At 42.9% G+C, this 16,640-nt stretch overlaps 1 protein-coding gene across 4 annotated transcripts in view; it reads left to right on the top strand.

The window, feature by feature from the left end:
• Positions 1-16,640, top strand: part of RNF144B (ring finger protein 144B) — a 164,450-nt gene that overhangs the window by 73,327 nt on the left and 74,483 nt on the right. The window contains exon 1 of one of the 4 annotated variants that reach the window (XM_047732946.1): positions 9,318-9,685. The exons of 2 other annotated variants lie outside the window; for them this stretch is intronic. The gene's annotated coding sequence lies outside the window, so the exon portion shown is untranslated. Of the gene's footprint in view, positions 1-9,317; positions 9,686-11,059; positions 11,079-16,640 lie in introns of those variants that run through there. One more of the 4 variants, XM_047732949.1, reaches the window with a different exon arrangement.

Here is a 16,640-nt window from a genome sequence, read left to right as displayed (position 1 = left end):
ATATGCACCAAGAATAATTTCTCTTGCCGTATTTTAATTTTTGTTTTTTTATTTTATATTATTATAAAATTTTAATATTTTAGTTATTCATTTGACAGAGAGAGAGACAACGAGAGAGGGAACACAAGCCAGGGGAGAGGGAGAGGGAGAAGCAGGCTTCCCACTGAGCAGGGAGCCCAATGCGGGGCTGGATCCCAGGACCCTGGGATCATGACCTGAGCCAAAGGCAGAGGCTTAACGACTGAGCCACACAGTTGCTCCTAACTTGCCATATTTTTAATATTAAAATAAACCATATAAAAAACTTAAAAATAGTTTTAATGAATGCAAACATGTTGTTTTATTTATTTTAAAGGTTTATTTCTGAAAATTTCTGAATTGAACCCGTCAGTCCACCAATATATTTGTCCACAAACCAACTATTTTGTCAACCACTATATATTTTAAAAGTTACTTGATTTTAATTGTTTATTAGCATCTTCTTTCATTCTCATGGTGTCCTGGTTTGAATGAGAAATTTTATGGTCGTTCTGTCTTTAAGAGTCAGATAATTAGGGGTACCTGGTTGGCTCATTTGGTTAAGTGTCTGCTCTGGTCATGATCCCAGGGTCCTGGGATAGAGCCCTATGTGGTTGTGGTCAGGCTCCCTGCCCAGCCGGGAGTCTGCTTCTCCCTCTGCCTCTTCCCCTGCTGGCCCGCAGGGTCTCTCTCTCCCTCTCTCTTTCTCGCATGTGTGCAAGCGTGTTCTCTCTCAAACACATAAAATCTTAAAAAAAAAAAAAAAGTCAGGTAATTACACTGTTATTTAAATGTTTCCAGATCACTGGGAAGGATAAGTATCTCCCCAATTCACTTTATGAAACCAGCATACCTTTAATATTAGTATAAGACAATACAATATGGTCAAGAACGGATTATTGCAGGATATAAATTTGGTTCAATATGAGAAAATCCAGCCACCAAATCCATTATATCAAAAATTCAAAAGAAAAGTAACATGATCATATTAGTAGCTGCTGAGAAAACATTTAGTAGAGTTCAGTACTACTCTTAATAAAACTCTTAAGGAGGAATAGAAGGAAACTATTTAGACATAATAAAGACTATTTGCAAAAAACTAACAACAGGTTTACTTTGTATGGTGAAATACTAAAAACAGTTAAATAAGGATCTAGATGAGATGACCAGCATTTTTATTTATCATTATCTTTAATCTTACAGGAAATGCAACAAGACACTGGAAGAGATTAAAAAAATTTTTTTTCTTGTTGCTGAGATGACTGTGTATACACCCCCAAATATGAGACTAGATTAGAAACAGAACAGTCACTCTAGTAGAATGAATAAACTATTCGGAGAGATGTCTGGGTGTGAGATAAATGTAGAAATTGGAAGCTTTTTTCTAAGCAATAAGTTCTAAGAAATGGCAGAATTATTCCCTTAAATAAAAAAACCATAAAATATACATAATATATAAATTTCCTACAGTTCAAAAACAGAATATACATGGGTTTTTAAAAAATTGCATAAAATGATCATAACATTTTATATTGATGAATATTCTATTGAAGATAAGTATGAGATATAGGAATATTATAAAGCCACTATAATCAAGATAATATTGGCCTAGCAACTGACAAATAGACCCTTGGAACAGAGTAGATTCAGAAATAGATCATTCAGGTCTTTGGGAAACCCTCAATCAAGACTGGAAACCCTAGATTAATATCTAAAATTTATAAAGAACTCTTTAAGTCATCACCAAAAAAAGCAAGGTCCAATTAAAAAAATGGGCAGAGGACCTGAATAGACATTTTTCCAAAGAAGACATATATATGGCCAACAGACACTTGGAAAGATTCTCAACATCACTCAGCATCATGGAAATGCAAATCAAAACCATAATGAGATAATCACTTCACACTAGGCAGAATAGCTAGTGTCAAAAAGACAAGAAAGAACAAGTGTTGGTGAAGATGTGGAGAAAGGGGAACCCTTGTGCACTGTTGTTGGGACTGTGAATTGGTGTAGCCGCTATGGAAAATAGTATGGAGGTTCCTCAAACAATGAAAAATAGAGCATAGACAGAGCACGGTGGCTGGGAGATGTCCTGGATTAAGTTTCCAGGAATTCCACATTCGGATATTTATCTGAAGCAAATAAAAATATTAATTGAAAAGATTTTCACCCCTATGTTTATTGCAGCGTTATTTACAAGAGCCAAGATATGGAAGCAACCTGAGCATCCATCGGTAGATGAATGGGGAAAGTAGAGGTGGGATAAATACAATGGAATATTACTCAGCTGTGAGAAAGAACAAGATCTTCCCATTTCCAACAACATGGCTATCTAGAGAGCATAATGCTAAATGAAATAAGTCAGACAGTGAAAGGCATCTTTTTTTTTTTTGAAAAAGCATTTGTAAAACATATTTCAGGCAAAGTGTTAATAGCTATAATTTAAAAAAAGCTCTTACAAATGGACAGGAAAAATGTAAATTATTCTAAAGCAAAATGGACAAAGAATATGAATAGTTAATTCACAGATGTGAGGTAAGCGGGGAGTGTGTGTGCACGTTTCAATGATAACAGAGAAAAATGCTTACAAGACACTACAGGCTGTTAACTTGAGCACAGGGTGAGTGACGGGCTGATGTGGGAAGTGAAAAACAGGCTATGACACACTCCTGACAGACCACTGAATAAGATAGACAGAAATAATTTGAGTGCTCCCTAGGTGCCATAGTTGAGGAATAAAGAGAAATCTGAGTGAGAAGAGGAGGGACTTATGCATCTGAACAGAGAGGACTCTGGGCAGTAAATTATTTTCTTCACTACTGGCCTTACAAGATTGTTAATTACTTGCAACTAGTGGCACTGTGATTTCCGCGAGATAAGTACAGTTAAGTGGGTCAGGCACAATCTGGAAAAGGGCCCTTTGCAAAGACATGTCACGTAACCACGGTTCTTGCTTCAACTGATATTTCCTGTATTTCCCAATCTAGGATTCCTCTCCAGACGCCAAAGGGAATGAGAAAGATCCACTTAAGGAACACTGATCTGTAAGAAGGATCTCTCAGATTCCATTGGGTTGGCCAGGCAAACATTGTTACACAGGGTTGGTGGCTTCTGCTACAGTTGTTAATATGTAGCAAAGTCCTTGCAGAAGCTCTGCCCAAGTTCCATACCTGGGCATGTGCTGAGGAAGGTCTGGAGGACTTCAGGGGAAAGGTGAGGGTGTGGAAAGGAAACAGGCTTCCCAAGTGAAAGGGAGACTTTTCTGTTGCATTATACAGAAGAGGATCCCTCCCTCTCGCGGTACCTGCATTTCCCAATCCAGCTTCCGTCTAGCTGTGGCTTCCACGCCTTAATTTGGTTTCTTTGATCTGTTGCAGATGATAGATTGTATTTGTTAGTTCTATCTGGTTTCTGGTTTCACTGGGGACCTTATGATTCACTATTTTGTAAGAAGAGGAAAGAGGGCCACCGACTGGCACAGTGTCTGGGATGATGATGTATGGCAGCATTGTTTGGGGATTTTTTTTTTTTTTTCATCGATTGTCTGATATGCAGGAATTCAGAGGAGAAGTTAATATTCGTAGAAGGATTAATGCAATCTTTGCAAATAAAAAGATTCTGAAGACTATATCATTGGACTTTCTAGTGGAGAACCTTTCTTTTTAAAAGAAGATTTTATTGGGGCGCCTGGGTGGCTCAGTGGGTTAAGCCGCTGCCTTTGGCTCAGGTCATGATCTCAGGGTTCTGGGATCGAGCCCCGCATCGGACTCTCTGCTCAGCAGGGAGCCTGCTTCCCCTTCTCTCTCCGCCTGCCTCTCTGCCTACTTGCAATCTCTCTCTCTCTGTAAAATAAATAAATAAAATCTTTTTTTTTTTAAAGAAGATTTTATTTATTTGAGAAAGAGAACATGAGCGGTGGTGGGGGGTTTGGGGGGAGGGAGAAGCAGGCCCCTGATGAGCAGGGAGCCCAACATGGGGCTCAATCCCAGGACCCTGAAATCATAACCTGAGCTGAAGGTAGACACTTAGCTGATTGAGCCATCCAGGGACTCTTTTAGTGGAGAATCTGAAGTCAGGCCAATGCAGTCATTTTTCCTGCACTTAGATGATGGACAAGAATGCTGAATCCCATTTTCTCCTCGGCCCATAATCCCAGCTTGCTAGTGGTGTTATATGTGGGATAGTAAGAGTCTTGAACACCTGAGCCCTTTGGAGCATTGCTCTCTGGCTAAGCTCTCCATTTTGCGTCACGATGGGTTCTCGTGTGGTAGCTTGAGATTATTCTGGTCAAGTTTTTCTTACTGGGGCTCAGCTGGTTTTGACTTGCTTGGGAGATGCTTTTGTACGGTTGAAATTGAACCAAATGACATGTCTCCAGCTTTTGAAAACTTCTGTTAACAAGTCAGAGGTAATTGGATGACTGTCATATCATTCCGAGCATATCTCTAGAATAGTTTCTCTCACATTATTTTGGTAATATTCTTTTTTTTTTTTTAAGATTTTATTTATTTATTTGACAGACAGAGATCACAAGTAGGCAGAGAGACAGGCAGAGAGAGAGGAGGAAGCAGGCTCCCTGCCAAGCGGAGAGCCCCATGCGGGGCTCGATCCCAGGACCCTGAGATCATGACCTGAGCCGAAAGCAGAGGCTTAACCCACTGAGCCACCCAGGTGCCCCTATTTTGGTAATGTTCTTAAGTCTTATTTTTATTGTGTCTAACTCTTAGTTCTGTGCTTAATACCCTCAGTAAGTGTTGCCTGGGTGTAAACACGGGCCTCATTAGATGCACTAGGAAAATGCAAATGAAGTTATAGCTGTTTGGAAAGGAGAAATGGCAATTAGCAGTGGCAGAACACTGCGACCTTTGCCTCACATCTTTTCCTGTGGACAGAATTGCACTTTATTGCAGAAGCTGGTTTCCCAATACTTGTGTTCTTTCATCTGATTTTTGAAACTGAGCAAACCTTTTTTCTTTAATTTAGGTTTTAGTGCAGGATGTAATTAAAATGTCATGTCTAAGGTATGTGTTACTAATTTGCCTACTGAGGCATATTAGAAGAGCAATTTCAACTGCCTAAGAATGAATTTTGATTTTTTAAAAATATTTTATTTATTTAATTGAGAGAGAGAGAGAGTGAGCAAGAGAACACAAGTTGGGGGAAGGGCAAAGGGAAAGGGAGCAGCAGACTCTGTGCCTAGCAGGGAACCCGAAGCTGGGCTCCATTCTGGGACTCCAGGGTCATGACCTGAGCCAAAGGCAGGCACTTAACTAACTGAGCCACCCAGGAGCCCCTTGATTTTTCTTTATATTAAAGAGAACAGTTTTGAAAAGAAGAAATTCCTCTTGATTCTCTTCTTATGTAGGACCTCTGCATTTTATAACGTATCTGTTATATACTACATATAATGTGGTATATATTATTATGTTGCATTTTACACATACATGTTGAGAAAGCTAGTAATTCTATTTCTGTATTTATTTTTGGCCTCCTATGTAGGGAAAACTTTTAGTATGCTTTGGACTTACTTTGGTTTTGCTTTTATATGACTTTAGGTAGATCACAAGTTAATAGAATTCCCGTTACAGTGTGGATTGCTTACTGTTCATGCGAAGGTCTTGTTTGCCTTTTCTTTAGGATGGTCTATAATTCAGATTAGGGAATGATTCTCTGTTATGAATATCAAAATGACTACAGTCTCAGGTGGACAGTTTGTAATATCACATCTGTTATTGCTCAGGAAAAATATTGTTACAGATTGTAGTTGGCTGGATTTTACTTCCCAGTCTGTGATCTCAACTGTTACATTTATTTTTGCAGTCTAAAAGAAGCGGTTCCTTCTTAGGTTTATTTGAGGACTCCTCTTTTACCTGCCCTTTAAATACTGGGGTTCCTTTGGGTTCTCTTTTCTTTCTTTCTTTTTGTTCTCTAAGTAGGCTCCACACCCAGCATGGAATTCAATGCAGGGCTTGAACTCACGGCCTCAAGATCAAGACCTGTGCTGAGATCAAGAGTCAGATGCTTAACTGACTGGGCCACCCAGGTGCCCCTGGGTTCTTTTTTCTGATACCTGTCTCTTCACTTCCTATTTCCCTTCCTTAGATGAATAACAGTGAGCAAGTTCTTACTGTGTATCAGGGCAGGGCCGTGCTGTACAGCTGAGCAGTTCGTGTACTGCACAATTCCAGGAGATGACATTCACTGGCCCACCCCAAAGACTTGGGTAGTGTCATCAGGCACTGTGCTACCTACTTTACGAACTACTTGTTTACCCTCACAACAATCCATGAGATGAATATCATCATTCCTATTTCATAGATGAGAAAATGGAGCTTTGGGTCTGTTAAAACTTGTTTAAGGTTACACAGTAATGACCTGACAAGAAAGTTTGTACAGGTCCAAAAGCTTTGCTTCTCTCTACAGCATGCTACCTTTCCTGGGTGATCTCAGCTCTTGGTGAGCTCATCCATGACCACCACCTAAATGATGCTAATTCCTGAAAGCCTCTCCACCTCAGATCTCTCTGTTGATGGCCTATGAGACAAGTCTTCCAGTATGTTCCAGGGGCCCCTCAGATTCTAAAGGAATCAAACTGAATCATTGCTTTCCGTATGACTGCTCCTCTTCCATTCCCACTCACAGTTCGTGGCACCAGCAGCCTGGGCTCCTCTCTCTCCCTCATCCCCCACATCCGATAGGATACCAGGTCCCATCCCTTCTGTTTCTCAGATCTCTCTCCGTTTGCCCCCCTCCTTTCTAGGCCAGTTGTCACTACATGGGTTCAGGCTCTCATTCTTGGATTCTGAATGCATCTCCTCTGGCTGACTTATGACAGACACCACATAGTGCTTGCATTGGTGGTTGCCTCTGACTCACTCACCTGGGTCCACCCTTCCCACGTGGCTGCCTGAAGACTCAGCTTCAAGTTACTTTCTCCGGGAAGCCTTTCTTTTTCACCAACTCCTTTCCTTTAGCTAAATTGCACTTCTCTGTGCTCCCCTAGACTGTCATGTGTATCGCTTGACTCACCATCGCACCCTGATCATTGATTTTCTTGTCTGACTCCTTCCCTGGACTACAAGCTCTTTGGGGACAGGAACCAAGTGCAATTTTCTTTGTCATTCTAGCATCTAACAGCTTCTCTGGGAGATCGGTAAATGCTCAAGAGGCACCTGGGTGGCTCAGTTAGTTAAACGTCTGCCTTTGACTCAGGTCATGATCTCAGGGTCCTGGGATTAAGCTCTGCGTCGGGCTCCCTGCTCAGTGGGGAGTCTGCTGCTTCCTCTTGCTCTGGCCCCCACCCAACCCTCCGCTCTTGCTCTCTCTCCCTGTCTCTCTCTCTGCATCGAATCTGTAGTTTGCTCTGGGTAGCATGGACATTTAACAATGTTCATTCTTCCAGTCTGTGAGCACAGAACGTCTTTCCATTCCTTGCGCCTTCAAGTTTCTTTTGTTAGTATCTTATGGTTCCAGTGCACAGAGCTTTCACTTCCTTGGTTAAATTTATTCCTGGGTATTTTATTCCAGATCTGAAAGAGTTGTCCACATACTACTATAGTGTTCTATGTGTTTACTTAGTCCTATTAAAATTTTAATGTAATTTCTATTAATTCACATAGTGAAAATAATCAATGCTGTTGTGATTCAGTTATACAATTTTTTCCTTTCTCCCTGCCGTTTCCAACAGCAGGCAGCATGATCATTGCCTAATATATGTTTTCACAGCAGCAGCTTCTTCCCTTATCCTGTTGACAAAAGATTATAACTTAATTGCATGATCATTTAAAATGTGGATTCTGTGTTGAACTTTGGTCTAAGGGCCCAAAGTTTTGTATTGACAGTAATGACTTAATTGACCTCTTAAAAGTTGCTTTCTTTATCTTTCCTGATTCCTGTCCACCAATAGTGGCCACTACATTAAGAAAATACCTCAAGGTTGATTCTCTTACTTATTTTTATTTATTTATTTTATATTCTAAAAGATTTTGTTTATTTGAGAGAGAGAGTGAGAGACCACAAGGGCTGACCCTAGAGGCTTAACAGACTGAGCCACCCAGGTGCCCCAAGGTTGATTATCTTAGAACCTAAGCTACTGCTAAATTTGAAGCTAGATGCCTTGGGGGGTGGTTATTAACATGTACCTTTTCACCTAACACCATTCAGGTCTCATTCCAGTTCTGCCCCTATCTGGTTCCAGCCAACCACTTAAATCTCCCTGGACGACACGTTCCTTGTCTTTAAAATTAGGCATTGGGACTGAACTAGCCAGAACAACTTTTCAGTCTCAAATGTCCTCTGATTCTATCACTTTGGGTCCCTCCCTACTGTGCCTTCTCTGTCTTATTTTCCTTGCCTGCCTCTGCCCCCTCCTCTGCCCCCAACCAATGCACTGTTCCAGGCTTGTCCTACCATCTGCACGCTGTGTTCTTCAAGCACTTGGCTTTGACCTGGAGGTTTTCTTGAACATGGAAGGTTGAGAAGCAGCAGACTGGCGCTGTCTGGGAATGGTGCCCACTGCTCCTAGTTCACTGGCCTGCTCAGATCCCCTCCATAAAGGACGACTGAGTCCCTTCCTTTCAGGACGCACATTCTTGACTGCTTTTGTAAAAGTCCAGCGACCTTGCAGAGTAGGCCCAGGAAGATTCCTGTGTTAGAGCAGTGACCTTTCTAAATCGCAGCGGATCAACAGATTTGGGGCTGTGACTGGGACCTGGGAAGGGGGGGGGGGTGTGCAGCCGGTGGGGGGAGTGAGTCGATTTTATTATAGTTTTTAAACATCACACAAATGCAGTGTCCTAGGTTTTGGAGTGCGGGAGGCACATGAGGGCGTGCCCTACTACAGCTTCTGGACTACAGCTTCTGTGACCTTTTCTTTAACTGACTACCGCCTGCGAGGTTACAGTGGGCTCCCACATACACTGGTTGAAGAAGCGCTTCAAGCAACACTGTCGTGTCATCAAGGTGTGCAGGCGACCGAGGACTGTCCGGCTTTGATTTGCCCGCGTTCTGGTTTGGACGAGTCAGGTTCGAGGTGTTTCGAGGAGACGCGCCTGGGAAGCGTTTCTCCGAGCACCGGAGCTCCGCCGCGCGGGGCAGGCAGGCGGGGGTCCTCAGGCGCGCAGGAGGGAGGAAGGGTGTCCCCGCGGGACACGTGCGCGCCGGCACGAAGCCGGGAAGGCCGAGGGGGGCCGTGTCCCGGTCTGGGCGCGAGGAAGGACACCAAGGGCCGCCGCGGGACACCCCGCCCCGGAGGCCGTGCCCGCGGGGCGAGACGGAGGCGTCCGGAGCGGTGCGGGCGCGCGGCCGCCCGGGCTCCGACGGGGTTAAAAGACCTTCACCTGCCGCTGGAGCGCGACCCAGATGGGAAGTAGGAAGTGCCGCGCCTGAGCTTCCTGTATAAATAGACGCGCGGCGCCCGGCGCGCCCGCTGGCGAGCTGCGCCCCACGCTCCGCGGGGCTCGGGGCGACGCGGCCGCTCGCCGGGCCTCCTCCCCACCCCCCTCCTCCGCTCCCGCCCTGCCCCCGCCGCGGTCCTGCGGAGCGCCGAGCCGCCGGCGGCAGAGCGCGGACGACCCGGGACGGAATGACACGGCTCCGCCTCCCCGGGGCGCGCGGCGGCCGCTGCTGAGAAGCCGGCGGCGCCCGGACCGGCGGGCTGTCCTGCCAGGTAGGGTTCGCGAGCCTTCCACGCAGGGCGCGCAGGGCCGGGCGGGCGGGGTGCCGCACTGGGATAAAAGTGGGGGACGGGGGTGGGGGGGAGCACCAGAGGCTATGATTGCCTGGTTCGGAGCTGTATTTCCTGCCTCCGGGGCTTAAGCCGTGGGACTCGTTCTGAACGCCTTAAACACCTGTTAGCTTCTAAAAACACGCCTCGGTCGAGGTGGAGAGACACGAATTCCGAACAGAACAGTCTCTGCAAAATGTGTGGATTAGCAAATTCGAGGTGCGCTCAGACCGCCTCGTGTCTTGCCTAAGGGGACCCCAGAAGTTGGTGGCATCTCGGACGCTTACCTTGTCTTGCTCGGACATGCACCCCGCGGTGTTGAGGCGCACAGAGAGAGCAGTGAGATGGGATCTTGGCCATACGTTATCTTGTCAGGGAATTGCTGATAACCCAGAGTGAAACGCTCTTCCTCTACGGCTGTTGGCAAGTTTAAGTTAAAATGAAACCGATTCCCGTTCAGCAGAGAAAAGGGACCTTGAGCTGACTTTTACCAGGGCACCTTTTAGCTTTTCGTATTAGTTTCGGGGATTCTGCTGTGAGTCCCCTCCTCTTCTCGCGTATACTTCTCACGTTCACATTTCTCAGAAATGAATTCTCCTGTCTGGGAAAATGTCCTCTTTCTTGCCTCCAGTCTTGTGTGACACTTTATTTCTTGCTGCTGCACACATCTTACCAAACATGACCTGGGGGTCCCCATAGGACTGTCTGTGTTCTTGTAATGTGGCATTTCTGGATGTTTATTTGAACACTGCAAGGTCTGAATTAAAGAACAATGTATTTAACTTTTCTGAAGTGGCAGATTGGTGGTGGTGTTGGGGGGGGTCCTCGGCCCAGAAGCAAAAGAAATGAACTTTGGGATGACTCAGTGCTTAGGGTGTGCGTAAGAGGCAAAGGGAACCCAGCCAGTCTTCCCTGAGTTGCTGGCTAATTAAAGTATCTGGCTGCTGCAGTTTTCACTGAGATGAGCCTCCTGGTCCCTTTCACATCCCACTGCTTTGTGGGTCCCTTCTTCTCCCGATTCTATCCTGCCTTTCCCTTATGAACAGAACCGTAGTCCTGTTAAAAGTAGTGGCCCCTTAAGTATTTCTGGAACTCTCTTGAGGAGGAGGTGGAGGGGGCAAGAAAGATCTTTGTAGCAGACCCACGAGCCACACTGAGATAATTGTATTAAATCCAAGGCCATGTTGTCACACCCTCCTGTTTTACCCTTGCACACTTGTTTCTGGTCTTTTTTTCTTTGTGGTGGGCACACACGTGGAAAAATAGGAAAGAGAAAAACCCTTCTGCTTCTAAAGTAGCCTCTGACTGACTGTCTTGATGAGTAAACAGATACAAGGTAACTGTGTACAGAGAATGTAAGTATAAAAAAGAAGTTAGAGGGGCGCCTGGGTGGCTCAGTGGGTTAAGGCCTCTGCCTTCTGCTCAGGTCATGATCCCCGGGTCCTGGGATCGAGCCCCCCATCGGGCTCTCTGCTCAGCTGGGAGTCTGCTTCCTCCTCTCTCTCTCTCTGCCTGTTTCTCTGTCTACTTGTGATCTCTGTCTGTCAAATAAATAAATAAAATCTTAAAAAAAAAAAAAAAGTCAGAGTAGCAGAATCCGCTCCTTGACTTTTTATTTAAAACAAACAGAAGAAAACATAACCCATTCCCCCCCCCCCCACCGCACCGCAAAACCCCCAAACCAATCACCCTAGATAACTTTCTCTTGCACTACTGTGCTGGAAGTGAGCTGTGAGTGTGGTCAAGCACTGTCCATTTACCCAGAGTTTTACAAATATTTACAGTCATCTCTGCCAAATATCTTTGCACTGAGCCTCACAGAACATTCTCAGCATTCAAAAGCTCCATTCTCATGAATGGCTTCAGTTCATTGGCAATTTAAAGGCATCTGGGCTTCCAAACTAGGTTAGTTTAAGACACATCTTTTTTTTTTTTTTTTTTTAAATAATTAGTTTTTGGGTCTCCCAGATTGTGAATCAGGTTTTCTGAGGCAAACTTGACAGCAGAGAGAAAAGTTATACTCTGTCTAAAAAGAAAAAAAGCTTATTTTATCTCTACAATAACTATTTAGCTTCCGGAAAATGATCTTTCTCTTCAACAATATGAGTCCTTTTAATCTGAGGAAGTATATTTAAATTTTTGTTTTCGAGAAACAGTTTTAATATTTTAGGTATTTAGAAACATTTATTAGGACATCGGAGTCATTGCTCTTGGTGTTTCTGCTAATTCTGGCTTCCGTGTTTCCCCTGGCCTTAACTTACAGCATTACTTTCTTGTCAAGTGAGGTTCTTGTGCTTGAAATCACCAGTTTGAGGTAGAGGTTAGGAATCATGCTGAACCCAGATATTGGGAGAGGAGCAAAGTCCAAACCGTTTTGGGACTCAGCCTACTTTGTGCAACTGATTATTTTGGATATGGGAACAGGGCCAAGATGCCACACAAATCATTCTTTCCACTCCGAGCTTTGGGGAGTAAGTATCTGCAGCCATTGCTCCCAAGTCCTGAGATTTTGTTTTCCAGGGATGCCCACCCAAATTTATAGAAGCTCCTTAGCTATTATAAATTATCAATATGTTTAGACTTTGAATTGCCGGAAGTGAATGCACATGAGAGCCGGGCCTTTTAATATTCTCTCTCCTCCATGTGGGATCGAGTGACGACTCACTATTTGCCAGGTGTGGGCTAGATGTTGACGATAGAAAGATGGATAAGAGGGGGCCTCTGTCGCAAAGGAATTGGTGTAAGATTAGAAGTGACATTGTTCTGGAGTGGCAGCTTTTAATTCGTGTTGTTTTGAGTGAACCTGAGTATGTTAGAGGCTTTTCATTTTGACATTTTTCTTTCTTTTTTTGGATAATGTTTCCTATATACCATTAAGTTAAGTAACTTGAAGGGGCATAACAGCACCGAAGTTAATTTATTTAATTATTTACGTTTTAATTTGCTTGTTCACCTTTAGGTACATGTGGGAGGTCTTATACTAATGTTCTGTTTTTATTAACTTTGGCATTCACTTTTTCTTGGTCGATGCGGGCTTCGAAACCCAATGCATCACACTGCAGTGGTTATTAAAACACGGAAGATTAATATAATACATTGAAGAGAGGAGAAGTGGTCAACATTTTGCAACACGGAATGAGAAACTTCTCATATGACGAGGCCTCCGTCCTTGGACTGAAAAACACAACAACTTCAGTGAATTAGACTCTTTTATTTGCAGCTGAAGAGCCTGTGGATCTCGTGGCTTTTAGTGTCTGTTAAAGAATGTACTTCAAAATCCATGTCTTACTGGTTTCTAGTTCCTTTGCAGTCATGAGTTTGAGTCCCAGGCCTTTAATCAACTGGTTCTTTGTCTTTGCGGGAAGATAGAACAAGACATCTCTCATTTGTCTCTTTGCTGGACTTATGGCTGAAGCTGTAAACCCACAAATTATCTTACGTATCATTATGTATGAAACTATCTGTTGACAGCCTCTTCTGCTAGTTTACTCTTTGTAAGCAGGGTCTGGATTTAACCATCTTACATCCCTACCATCCAAAGTGTGCAATTCAGTTCTTTGTGGATTGACTTGGTTTCCTGCATTATTGATTTTTTTTTTTTTTTTTTTTTAAAGAAACTGCTTTGGCAAAGGCAACAAAAATACACATGCTGCTCCTTGCTTAGTGGAATGGAAGGGAGTCCTCTCCCAAACCGTTTTAAATTTATATCTCATTAAAATTTCTGTATGAAACTTTTAACTTTCGAGGGTAGTACGTACACGTGTTTTTGTTCATTTGGAGAAAACATTGGATTTAGCTATTTGTGCTTTAGCCGCTGTAGTTTCCTGGTAGTGTGTTGACCCAAGAAATCAGCCTATCTCTTGCTCTATGGGGCTTTCTAAAATAACACTTCTCCTTGATCTGTTAATTACATCATTGTCTGACCTGCCTTTAAGTGGCATTCCTTCCTGCTTCTGGGAGCTTTGTTGTTATGCCAGGCAGGGGGAAGAAAATTATTCAGCAGGGCTCTATGAATAATTGTAGGAGGCAAGGGAACCATTGATTAAAAAATGGGGTGGGCAGGGCACAGTGGTTTCAAGGAGAGAGCTACCATGATGACTGAAATTACAATGCCAAAAATATCATTGAGCTCTTATTCTCATATTCTCTCCTACCTTCTTTGATAAGTTTTTATTGTTAGAAAAGCCAGGAATGGATTGTCTCCCCTTGGGCCTTTAAACTACAGTGGCAATGAGAACACGGAAAGAAGGTGAGGAAAAAAAAGAAATGTACTTATTAGAAGGATCAGCATTTTGTAGATGTTAAAATTTGCCATCTGAGATGCCTGTCCTCTGTAGGACTAGAGAATGAACCTTTCACAATGTCATCTACTTTGTTGGCCATTATCTCCACAAATCTTTCCATATATATCTCCTATATATTTTGTAGGAAAAAAAAATCAAATCTTTTTATTCTCACCGTAAAAAAAGTTTTAAGTGTCTGAGGGGATGAATGTGTTAACTAACCTCATCATGGTAATCATTTTGAAACATGTATAGACAGATATGTACATACATGCACATATGTATGATTGTTACATTGTATCCCTTAAATTTACAGTGTTATGTATCGATTATATCTCAATAAAGCTGGAAGAAAATTAGATCTTATCCATAGCTGTACCAGACTTTCTACAGAACCTAATTTCAAATAGCAAAGAGACTGTTTAGTAACAATATTTGCTAATACTTAAGAAGCTCTTCCTAATGGAATATCTGTCCCATTTACCTATGTGATAGTTAATAGGGATACGTTTGCATGTCTGTTCCATTTTTAGAGGATAGCAGTCTCCAGGTTACACATTTATAGTCTTATTTCCATCCTGGTAACTGTTGAGATCAAGATGTTAAAGCTAAGGAATTACAGACTGGAGTATTGTTTCACTTTCTGGTTTCCTCTGAATGAGGCTGAAAAGCATGGGGGAGAAGAATGCCGGGGTCCCCTGTCCTATCACATGAGGCACAGCGGTAAACAGCCTTGTACAACAACACTGCGACCTCACAAGGCCCAAGTAGGTGAATATTTTCTTCCATCACGTCTAAGAATTAAATATTTCTTTAGATTTTTTCGTACTAGAGAATAATAATGACAAAGCATCCTAAATGTGATGCTGGGCATCTACTCATTGGCCTCGAGCATTATTCTTTTAAAAAATAATTAAATAGACAGGGCACCTGGGTGGCTCAGTGGGTTAAGCCTCTGCCTTTGGCTTCAGGTCATGATCTCAGGTCCTGGGATCGAGTCCTGGATCGGGCTCCCTGCTCAGCAGAGAGCCTGCTTCCTTCTCTCTCTCTCTCTCTCTCTGCCTGCCTCTCTGCCTGCCTGTGATCTCTCTCTGTCAAATAAATAAATAAATAAAATCTTAAAAAAAATTAAATAGATATAGAATATTTCTGCTTTTCTGATATTACTGGATTTGTACTGGCCCCTCTAGTTCTTGAATGACCAGAGAGTGGATCAAAGCAGAGAGGAGAATCCCAGCACTGGCCACTGTGGAGGTCTACCCTAAGTCCTTGCCTCATGAAACATGAATTCCCATTGCTCTGGCTGCTCCACCAGCCAACTGGTCTACCTTCCATTCCAGACTGTATTTAGGGTAGGACGACGGCAAATGACTTTTGGCTGATGACGGCCAGCACTTCGCTAGACTCAGTCAGTACTATTTGAGTCATTAATAGCTTCTGTTAAGGATGTGGACTAGCAGTGAAATAAATAATTGTAGGGCAGAAGTGCTAAGGTCAACACAATACTAATTTTCAGATTTTGTTGAGTAGAATCTGGTTGCCTGACATGTCATTCTCAGTTGGTGCTGGGAGAGCTAACAAGGCGGAGATGGGATCTTGGGATGTCTGTATCTTTCTATTCTATTAGAGCACTGGCTTCCTGAGAAAGTCTCTATTATATAAAGGCAACACTTCAGCCTTACTTTCCCTACCACCTACGCATCCTGAAAACTTTTCCCTTTGTTAGCTCTCCCTGAGTCATGCATTCATATCTTTTATTCCAACTACCTCACAGGAATGACTCCGTGTCCTACATGGGCAATAAACATTTTGGGAATATTCTTGTGTCTCTTCTTCTTTTTTATCCCTTGATCTTGAGTAAATCGTAGACTTTTATAGCATAGTTTAGAATTAAGACCTCAGCACAGATCAATAGGCTTTTCACATAAATATTGTTACATCAGTAATATCCAGTTGATTTCATTTTGTTCACTTTCTCCTCTTCTTAGTCTATTTTTAAAATTTTTTTCTTAGTTTCTTTAATTGTGCTTTATCCATTTATCTAAATTTTACAGTTTTTGCTGAATGGTGTAAAAATTCCTGAACAACTAGGTAAGTATCCTGGTGAAAGCTTATCCCTTCCAACTGCATTATCTTTTTGTGCAATGGAATAATTGCTGTGATTTTGGGTAGTGAAACAGGCGTAAACTACATTACTTAAAAATACTTTGAATGTTGGCTCTCCTACCCTCTCCGTTTTTGGAGCAGATTGCTTTTTCAGGCCGTCAGTGGAATATGAAAACTCCTTATACATCCTGTACTCCCAACATGGTTTGTGAAGTACTCCTTTCCTTGGCAATTCTAACGAAAACACATGAGGGGAAAAGTGACTTTTCTGTTCTTTCCTATCAGATTGTACTAGCTACTCACATAATGAACACTTTATAGTACCGGAGACAATCGGGCTAGGTGGAACTGCTGGTTCCCCTTTCTTGGTAATTTGGTGCAAAATCAGATATTTTAGAGGGGCTTTCTTTGCTCGCATTGCCCAACTATCTGCGCTGTTACATGGCTGCTTGTATTTCAGCAAGTGATACTTCTACAGTTTGGGTGAAGTCTGCCCTCACCACACCCCA

Source organism: Lutra lutra, chromosome 6, assembly GCF_902655055.1.
Source record: "Lutra lutra chromosome 6, mLutLut1.2, whole genome shotgun sequence".
Taxonomy (NCBI): Eukaryota; Metazoa; Chordata; class Mammalia; order Carnivora; family Mustelidae; genus Lutra; species Lutra lutra.
This window is presented reverse-complemented; position numbering and strand designations above follow the sequence as displayed.